Source organism: Pinus tabuliformis, chromosome 4_2 (genome assembly GCF_031772625.1).
Source record: "Pinus tabuliformis cultivar Carrire ecotype Pingquan chromosome 4_2, CPIR1, whole genome shotgun sequence".
In the NCBI taxonomy this organism is placed as follows: Eukaryota; Viridiplantae; Streptophyta; class Pinopsida; order Pinales; family Pinaceae; genus Pinus; species Pinus tabuliformis.
The window spans coordinates 851015153-851025913 of record NC_142304.1 but is presented as its reverse complement, the minus strand read 5'-3'; the positions used below and the strand labels follow the sequence as shown (position 1 = coordinate 851025913).

The 10761-nt window shown below is 34.8% G+C and overlaps 1 pseudogene; it reads right to left on the bottom strand.

The window, feature by feature from the left end:
- Positions 1-7548: 7548 nt before the first annotated feature.
- On the bottom strand, positions 7549-9099 carry LOC149172341 (leucine-rich repeat receptor-like serine/threonine-protein kinase BAM1 pseudogene; annotated as a pseudogene).
- Between the last annotated feature and the right edge of the window lie 1662 nt (positions 9100-10761).

The following is a 10761-nucleotide window of genomic DNA, read 5'->3' as shown; positions in this document are numbered from 1 at the left end:
AACTGAGATGGTAATGTCATTAATGAACCATCACAACCACCCAGATTCCTCACAACATAGGCTTGGGTTGATGACCCAAGGCTATGTTGCCAGGAAATTAATTAGAAAGTGCAGACTCATTCTAATTTTAAAAAAAATCCATATCCCCGGATGGGGTCATGGCGAGTTCTAGGCTTGACTCGCAGTGATGGCTGCTGGAGCTCGCGAGCAGATCTGGAATTGGACTTTGACGCCATGTTGAAGGTATTTTAGGGTTTTTCAACATGTTTACTATTAATAAAAAAAGTGCAGACCATTCTCATTTCAAAAAAATATTCGAGGAAATTACTTCTGAAATCTGTATGTCCAGATGTGGTCATTACGGCTTCTAGGCTTGACTCGCAGCGATGGCTGCTGGAGCTCGCGAGCAGGCCTCGAATTGTAATTTGACATCGTATTTTAGTTTTTTAAGAATATTTACTATTAATAAAAAAATAATATAAAATATAAAATGATAATATAAAATATAAAATGATAACAAGGACAAGTGAAAATAAAATTACACCCTTAAATTTTAATGGTTAGTTATAACTATGTACGTTAAATTGGATTGATTTTGGATGAACAGTCCTAGTGATGAACAGTCCTAGTTCGATTTTCTTTATAATAAGGAATTCGTTTATGCAACAAGCATATGCTGTATATATTGTCTCAATATAATATTAAAGCTTTTCTTTCTGAAAAAAAAAAGGAATTCGTTTATGAGCGTATGTCCTTTTATATTTTTATCATTAATATAACAAGTGTTTTTTATATTTGTAAAAAAAAATAAAAATCAGTTTTACAAATTCCGATCGCTTAATCAGGCGTGGTCCTTCTTATTTATTAAGCTAAAAAAGGAATTCGTTTATGAGCGCATGTCCTTTTATATTTTTATCATTAATATAACAAGTGTTTTTTATATTTGTAAAAAAAAATAAAAATCAGTTTTACAAATTCCGATCGCTTAATCAGGCGTGGTCCTTCTTATTGATTAAGCTGAAATGAATGGGCCTGATTAATATCAGGAAACAAGATAAGAGAGGCTCGGGCTCTCAGACTGGTTTTTACACAGTTGCGCAAGGCTATGCACAACTCAAAAAAATTCTTCATGTTCCTTTCTGCCCTAGGATTTGGAGAGGTTTTTGGAAATAGAAGTGTGTGTCAAAAATTGACTTCTTCAACTAGTTATTGTGTCACAACAACATTCTAAAAGATGATAGACTCAAGAAGAAAGGCTTCCTTGGCCCTTCCAGATGCGCCCTTTGCCTGGAAAATGGGGAAAACGCCTCTCACTTATTGATAGAATGCAAGTTCGCCAAAAGTATATGGGAAAAGGCGATTTCCCCATGGGGATCTACACTTACTCTGCCCAACACTATTTCTGGCTTCTTTGTCGATTGGGCTCACCTCTATCTCGAGAAGTTCTCCAAGAACAAATGGTTGAAGACAGCTTGGCCTATCCGAAATTCATCTTCTAGCACATCTAGATTGAGCGCAATCACATAATTTTTCAAGAGAAAGCGCAGAGTTATAAGCTAGTTTTGACAAAAGCCAACCGCTTGCTCAAGGAGTCTCTTGGTGAGAAGTTTGGGAAGCTGGAGAATAAAAATCTAAGTCCACAAGACTTGGCGTGGGGCACTGTGCTTGGTCTCCAGTGTTTTGATGGTGAGAGACAGAACAACACTTGGAAAGATTCGCAGATTAGGCTTGCTGAGGAAGAATTCCACATGTGGCTCCAAAAGCGCGCTAGCCCCTCTTTGTTTTTTGACGGGGCTACCAAAGGCAATCCGGGGATTGCTGGGGTTGGAGGTGTCATCAGGAATGCGGATGACAGCATTGAGCACAGGTATGCCTGGGGCTTGGGTCATAGTACCAACATGCAAGCAGAGGCTATGGCCCTGTTGCAAGGCCTTAAGCACTTACAGGATCTTGGCATTGAGAAAGTCATTATTCTTGGGGACTCCCAATCCTTGATTAGAATCCTCGTGGATAACAGGTCCCCTCGTGATTTCGGACCAGCAAGAGTGGTTACCAGAATAAGAAAGCTAGTAGGCTCCTTCCTTCAGGTGAACTTTTTTCACGTTCTTCGACAGAATAATAAGAGACGAGGTTGAAGATTGGGATCCGATCCCTTAATTTTGCTTCTCATGTTCCACTGCCTTTTACTTCAGCAGTTTGTCTATATCCACAAGCTTAGGAAAATTCTAGAAATAGACTCGTCTGATGGTATTAAGAAGATCCAGAACATTAGGACTATGGTAATAGTTTATTTATCTGTTGAGGACAATCGGTCCTTGGGCTATCTGAATGTACTCTGCCAGCTAGTTTTTCCAATCTTTTAATACAAATTATAACCATTTTCATAAAAATAAAAATAAAAAAATCCTCTTTAAATTCTCTTATATTAAATGGGATATAATGTTATATCTGTTTTCAAGATTGGTTAATCAATTGCTTCAAATTATTACCAAGAAATTTAAACAAATTTCTGGGATATTATTTAAATATGGAGTTGTCTATAATGCGACTTTTTGAAGATTCCGGTGACGGAATCCGGCGGAAGAAATTGAGGTTAAATCTTGATTTGTTGCAGTTAAAATGGTTTTTTAACTGCATATTTGGATTCAGCACCCTCGAAAACCCCTGAGACGCTTTCATTGTGCAGAAACTAGTTACCAAACTTGCAATTCCAATAAATTCCTACCGGATTTTGACCGAAAAAACCGGCCGGAAAGACTTTCAAAAAGTCGCGTTATAGACTATTTCTTTAAATATTAATAATAAATTTTTTTCTATTTAAAATTAAAAATAAAAATCTATTTTAAAAAAATTTAATTATTTTAGAATAATTTAATTCTCGTTTTTATTTGCTCCCCATAAAATTTGATCCTATAACCAATTGGAAACCATCCCACAAACTAATTAACCTACCTCTCATAAGTATAATCACAATTATATTATATATGGAATCTATTGCGGGGAATTAGAAAAAAACATAAAGAATTAACTCATAAATGTGCATAAAACTTAAATCTACATAACCGTGCTTAAATTTTCCCTTAACGCTTAGAAGAAATTTTAAATTCCAGACCTGCTTGCTGGTCAACGATGGTTCTTAAAGCGCGTGGAATTATCTTCGTACGAGACCTTTATTACTGCAATTTGAAATTTCAGTCAACGATGGTTCTGAGATCGCGTAGAATAATCGTCCTATGAAACTTTTATTACTTCAAAATAATTAACGATGGGATGGGCGTGGACCTTTTTTGCAATAATGTACGGTTGGCAGATGGAACTCAACTTTGTTGTTATATTTTCATTAAGAGTCAATGGTCAATGAAGAAATGAATTTTACGATGACTTATGGCTACTGGACATCGCGAATCAAATCATAGGTATGGTAAATTAAAATACACATTTTTTTCAAAACTAAAATACATAATATTCTACATACTGTAAAAGAAAAAAACGTATTACTAAAATACATTGAAGTTTAAGTATCAATGGGATATTACAGTGCATTATATTAGATATCATTTTGGGATTCAACTAGGTTAAGTAAGTCATTCATTTATGACTATTTCCATTTCAACTAGGTTAAGTAAGTCATTAATTTCCCATGATTTTTGAATAATTGTCTCAATAAAAGATTATAAATGGTGGTAAAACCAAAATATTACCATAAGGTTTTTTTATGATTTCATTTTCTTTAAGATTTATTAATATGACGTGTCATGTTGAAGCCAAATGATTTAATTATTGAAAAAATTATTGATTTTGAAGGTGAGATTGAGATTAATAATGAAGAAAAAGATATTGAAAAAAGAAAGGAAATCATATTGACCAATGACTAAAGAAACTATATATTTTGTGGCTATAAAAGATTTTTCTTTAGGATTGTACAAAGACTTATGTGACATTCATAGATATAGGGAAACATCTAATATGTCTTTAATCAATGAATATATTATCTATGTGCCAATATTACATGTGGAAAAGAGTGCTTATTAGTAGCAAAAATAGTTTATCTAGACAAATTGAAGGAAAAAAAATGTTTTAGTTCCTTTTATTTTATTTCGGTGGATGAAAAGACCGATAAAACAATGGAGCAACACCTTATTGTATAGATCACATATTTAATGGAAGGAGAAAGAATTCCACATTAAAATTTATTTGTGTTTTGAAAATAAAGGCTAGTACTTCACAATCAATTTATGAATCCTTATTGTGATTATTATAAATAGATTTATCATAATATATAACAGTAGGATTTGGGTTACATGGAGCCTCATCTATGAGAGGCATTCATGAAGGTTTCGCCTCCAAGTTGTTGTGAGTAGTATCTCATTTGTTATGGATTCATTGTCTAGCACATTGTGAGGCACTAGCTATAATTATATTGATAAGTTGGTCAATAAATTATATTCTTGTTTGGGAAAATATGCAAAGAGACACGGAGAACCTACACGTTTAATTGCATATTTCAAGTTGATAAGTTACAACTACTTCAAATTCATCATATCCAATGGATTTCTAGAGTACAGGAGATGAACAAGCTTGTAAGAATCATGCCAACATTATTACAAGAATAGAAACACGATAACCAAAAGATGTGTGAAATGGGAACAATATTTCAAGTTCAATTTTGTATTTATTTGCTTGCAAATGTTCTCACTAATTTCAACAGGAACATATTGAGATAACATCTATTGCTATGCAATTAGATGTGTTTATTGAACTTGTTCACAAATAGTTGTGAAATGTGTTTGGAGCATGTTCTCAACTTGTTTCATATTTCTTCAAAAATAAAAACATGAAAAAATGGAATTTATTGATAAGGTAGGTGCTTCACATGTGCATATGTTAAGATTCAAACCTATACCACTTGGCCAAGGGACTATGGAATTGTGCTCACTTGAGTAAAGCATTTGCCCAAAATTTGTTTGATTGTCTTACTGATGGGCTTACAAATTTGCACTAATCAATACAACAAAAATTTTCATTCCTCATTTTTTACTTTGAAAAAGTGAATGAAAGGGACTTTGAAACAAAACTATGGTTGAGATGTCTAAATGAAAATTTTGATATCAAATATTCAACAATAATTGATACAGAAAAATGTGAAGGTGAAAGGAAAGATTCATTATTACTCTATATTAGGCTATCAAAAGAACAAATAGTTGGAGCATGGGAACAATATGGAGGAGAACCTCACTAGTGTGACTCTCACCCAAATTTAATTAAATTGTGGAAAATTGTTCTTAGTCTTCTTCATCGGGCCAACATGATTAGTTGTGAAAAAATTATTCTTTAAGTTGAGTTGAGTAAAAAATGATGATAGGTCTAGACTTTATCTACCACCTCAAAAATAGCACCAAGTAAATTGGAACATAGTTTATGAAACCTGCGCAAGCATCAAACATGAACAAACTCTCTCACCTCAAATTTGTAATATTCAATACTTTGAATAATGCATTTAAAAGAGTATTTTATATCAATATGTAAACTTATTATCTTTATATCTATTTAGTTAACACCAACTGAAGTTGTGTCTAATTATTTAAATTTAATTTGAAAATTATGAAGATATGTTTTGAAAATGATGTTGTTAACTTTTTTATAATTAATAGGTTATAAAATTGTGATTTTACATATAATGTTTTAAATTATTTTAGAGCTTTAATGAAAACAATAATTTATTTTACTTGGTTTGCATAGAAAAGTTAAATAAATTTTACTTTTCAATTTGAAATGTAAACTTACTCTTCAAATTTGATCTCTAGTTGGGAGGTCCTGTTGTAAAGTTTAAACCCTAGACAATGTCATATAATGCTTTAAACTCACTTTGGAATTTTTTAAACTCCAAATCACTAATTCTAAAATGAGCCCTGCAAGCCAATTCTTCCCATTTTTCCATCTAATTCAATTCAATAAACTTATTGTATTTTATAATCCAAAATTATCTAATAATAATCTAGAACTCCATATCTTTTTAAAAACACATAAAAATTAAGTATATTAATTATTTAAATATATTTTCAATTTCAATAATATTTTTTCCAAATTATTAATGGAAAATTAATTCAAACTTATTAAAACTCAAAATATTATGATAATTGAAAATCATTGGTATGTAAATAAAGTACGGATGGTTGAGACCTCAAGTCAAACCCGTTGCTACCTATTTTGGTTTGGTTCCAGTGATTGAGAATTATTCATAATTTACATGAACTCTGCCGTTTTAGTTTGCTAAATATTCTTTATACAAAAAAAAAGAGAAAAAGGAAGAATCAACGCCCATGATGTTGAATACCCTTTGATCCTTGTTATTGACAAATGCTGAAAAAACTGAAGAACTCTTGCAGTAATTTCCTCATGGCAACTTGTAATTCTTATCAGATAAAAATAAATATTTATTAATAACGATTAATATATTTTTTAAACTTTCTATTTTTGCTCTAAAAGTTTACACCCTGCTGTAATTCTCAACAAAAAAGCTATGTATGTATGACTCGCATGGATTTGAAATGCGTGGGAATTGATTTGGAACTATCTATGTCAAAGTGAATAGATCGGACAAAATGAACCCAAAGATACTTTTTAGAAATTAAAACCATGTACCTGAGGACAAAGCGTTATAAGAGGTTTGTTGGACAAAATTATTATAGAAGGTTTGTTGCCTCCTAGGTTACATGTGGACCTGGGCCATTGTCTTTTAGCTGGGTTTTCCTAAAGCCCGGCCTTCAGAGGAAGAGGAGTTTAGGAAGATCCATTATTCAAAGAAATAAAGAAATTAGGTAGACATATTCAAGGTTTTTCTATCACAGAGTAATGAATGAAAGGAGATTTGATGTTGTTCTGAAATGAAAAATGTTAATATGTGTTAATAAATTGTATATAAAAGAAGTTATTATTATTTAATTTTAAGGTCAAGGCCAAGTCAGATGTTAAATTAGTGTGATACTTTTTTGTTTGTGGGACAAAGAGTTAATATATGCCAACAAACTGCAGATAAAAGAAATTATTATTATTATTATCCAATTGGACTGCTAAGTCTATAAAGGCATACATACTCTACCCGCTCTGGTTTTGAACTTATGATTTCTTAGGAAGAAATACATACTCTTAACCATTAAGTTACTCATCATTACGACTTTAAATCAGAAGAGAATTAAAGCTTTTAATTAAAAGGGTATGAAGAAAACAAATTAAAAAGAAAAATAATGAGGAACAAATTAAAAAGAAATAAAAAAAACAGAAGAACTGATTCAGATTCCCATTATAAAGAAATACAGAAAACAGAGGAATCTCAAAGCAAAACTGATTCAGATGCCCATTATGAGGAAATACAGAAAACAGAGGAAATTCAAGGCAACAGGGATTCAGATGCCTTGGTTGTATACATTTTCACAACTTACTTCCTTCAAAACAAACTTAGGGACTTTGAAGTTGGAAGCCCTTGCACATAGATGCTAAAAGAGCAGATAGATATGGATCTTCAGTCAACCCTGAACTGCCTGGCTGAGGTTGAGAATGCCTTATTCCAATCATATCCCGGGGTCAAATGTGAACCATGAAAATTATTGCCTGGGACTGAAGTATGTTAGCATTACTACTACCTGGCGCATAGTAGGTCTTCGGACACTCTGCTCTTGTATACAGAGCAGAGCCACTAAGAATATATGCAGGGCTTCCTCCAATGGGACGTCGATAAGTCTGGGATCAATAATCTTCATAACTTCTTCTCTGTTCCAATTGGTCATCTTCTTCACCCACCCTGTGATGTTCATATCCTCTTCAAATTCGCTTTCACCCACCGCCTTTTTGCCAGTGATGAGCTCAAGCAGAACCACTCCAAAGCTGTATACATCACTCTTCTCGTCCACTTTCATGGTGTATTCATACTCTGTAAATTCAGCATCCAATCTTAAATGGTATGCTACAGCAAAGGGCAGTGGCAAAACCACTGTAAAATAAGCAATACGCGTACTATGAAGCACTTTTGACTTCTATACAATTGCTTTTATTTATAATGCAGCGCTGCTCTGCCTCAGCATGCTATGTTTATAATTGGCAATAAAAGATGATGGATGGACTTCAATAACAGACCATAGAATTTCGGAAAGCTACCAGCTCAGTTAAACTTTCAGGTGACCCTCCACTAAAATTAGAAATCGTCGTTTTCAAAATTTAAAGATGAAACAACCACTTACCTGGAGCTATGTAGCCAAAGGTCCCTGCAACTGAAGACATATATTCCGACGTACCAGATAGATGCAAGAGTTTGGCTAGGCCGAAATCTGCAACACGAGCTTGAAAGTTGGAGTCCAAGAGAATATTGCCGGACTTCACGTCGCGATGAAGGATGGCCAGGCGACAATCGTGATGAAGATAGCTCAACCCCTGCGCAGTTTCCACTGCAATTTTGTATCTGGTGTTCCAATCCAGAGGGGTGGCATTGTTTCCATGAAGCAACTTCGCCAGGCTTCCGTTCGGCATGTACTCATACACCAGAAGATTGGTGTCATGGTTGAAGCAAAACGCCAGCAATCTAACAACATGTCGATGGCGGATTCTGCCCAGAGTTTTGATCTCTGCAGAGAAGCCATGAGCATTTGAAGAGCCTATCCCCGTAAGTTTTTTCACTGCAACTACTTTCCCATTGGGCATGATTCCTTTATACACAACACCCTCTCCTCCTTGGCCGATGACATTCTCTTCTTTAATGCATTCCACCACGTCATCGATTCCAAAGCTGAGTGTTTGGAAGGCCGTCATCTTCCATGGCCTGCCCTCGCTATCTTTCTTCTTCTTCTTAATTGTGACTGCTCGAATTGCCAACACCAGCGAACAGGAGAATAGAATTCCAAGCGTTAAGAGAGGCAAGAGAAGTTCCAGCTTGATGTGTGTTCGGACACTAGAATTACAGTTGCACAACTGTTCTCGGCATAAGTAGGGGTTCCCTACAAAAGAGGTTGCATTTAAATGAGAAAACAAACTCTCTGGGACATCACCGGAAAAGTTATTGTATGAGAAATCCGCGGAGAAGTTATTGTATAAGAAATCCGCGTAGGTCATCATTCCGTCGAATTCTTTGGGAATGCTCTGGTTGAAGTGATTTCTCGATAGATTTAGAGAAGAGATATTGCTTAACCTAGTGATTTCCACTGGGAGGGGACCGCTGAATTCGTTCTCACTAAAATCAATTTGTCTCAGATAAATAAAGTTACGAATATATTTGGGAATCTTACCAGAAAGTCTGGCTCAGACCCCCAATGTCTAAGGGAACTTCCCCAGACAATCCGTTTCCTGATAGGTTTAAAGAGTTTAGCTCGGGCATCCTTATGATTTCCAGTGGAATGGGACCGCTGAATTCGTTCTGGCTAAGATCAATTTCTGTCAGATTAACACAGTTACCAATTTCCCTGGGAATCATACCAGAAAGCTTGTTTGAGCTGAGATCAATGTATGTCAGAGCACTGAGGTCGCTTATCTCCCTAGGAATCATACCAGAAAGCTTGTTTGAGCTGAGATCAATGTATGTCAGAGCACCGAAGTTGCTTATCTCCCTAGGAATCATACCAGAAAACTTGTTTGAGCTGAGATCAATGTATGGAATCCTGCCCTGTAGTATATTATGGGACAGGTCCAAAACCCTCAACTCTTTTAGCTCCGCGAGTTCCACGGGTATTTCACCAGAGAAATGGTTATTATATACATACAGGATTTCTAAGGTCACAAGCTGGCCCAGTTGAGGAGGGATAGGGCCTGTGAGGCGACAATGGGACAGATCGAGTTCTGCAAGGTTGCTCAAATTTCCTATCTCAGGAGGAATCCCACCATCGAATAAATTTCTCCACAAATTAAGTGTTTTCAAATACCCCAGTTTTCCAAGCTCTCCGGGTATTTTTCCAATCAAATTGTTTGCAGCGATTGAAAGATATTCCACACTTTTTAGGTTCCCATACTCAGCAGGAATGCTGCCCGAGAAGCCATTAAATCCGAGATAAGCCTCACTGAAATTAATAATTGAGTTAACAATTAATTCTAAATACCTAAAAAGACAAGTCACGACTCTAACACCTGCATCAACTAATAACCCAACCAGCATCTTTATTTAGATTGTTAAGTTTCCTTTCAATTTCTATGGCTTCTATGAACTAACGGTGATGAAAATGACCAACCCTTGCAATGACCCTGGCTTCTTCAATGTAGATATGATGTTTTTTCTTTCTGCATGTTCTCAATAAACTCTTGCAATGACCCTGGCTTCTTCAATGCAGATGTGATGGTTTTTCTTTTCTACATGTTCTCAATCGACCCTGGCTTCTTCAATGCAGATGTGATATTTTTTCTTTTTTCGCATGTTCTACCAAAGCTGAGGAGCGGGACCTTCTATGTTTGATATCAGCTGGGTGTTCATGAATTCTTTGATTTATTGAGCGACCAATACGGAATCCCATAGGGGCATGGGATGACATAAACACCTTTCCCATTTTTAGGGTCCTTCACCGATCTAAGTGAGCTACGAATTAAATAAATAAAAAAATAAATTATAATAATTCTTCAGTCAAAACTAGTCATTATATTCTAATGTTTCGTAAAAAAAATTTCCTCATCTATTTAAATAGATGTCAATATATGGTTCCTCATCTTGTCCTGAAGATTAACCACACTAAAAGCTTCATCTAAAAGTAAGTCTCTTATGTGATTTTTACTGAAAGATCTCTTAATAAAAAC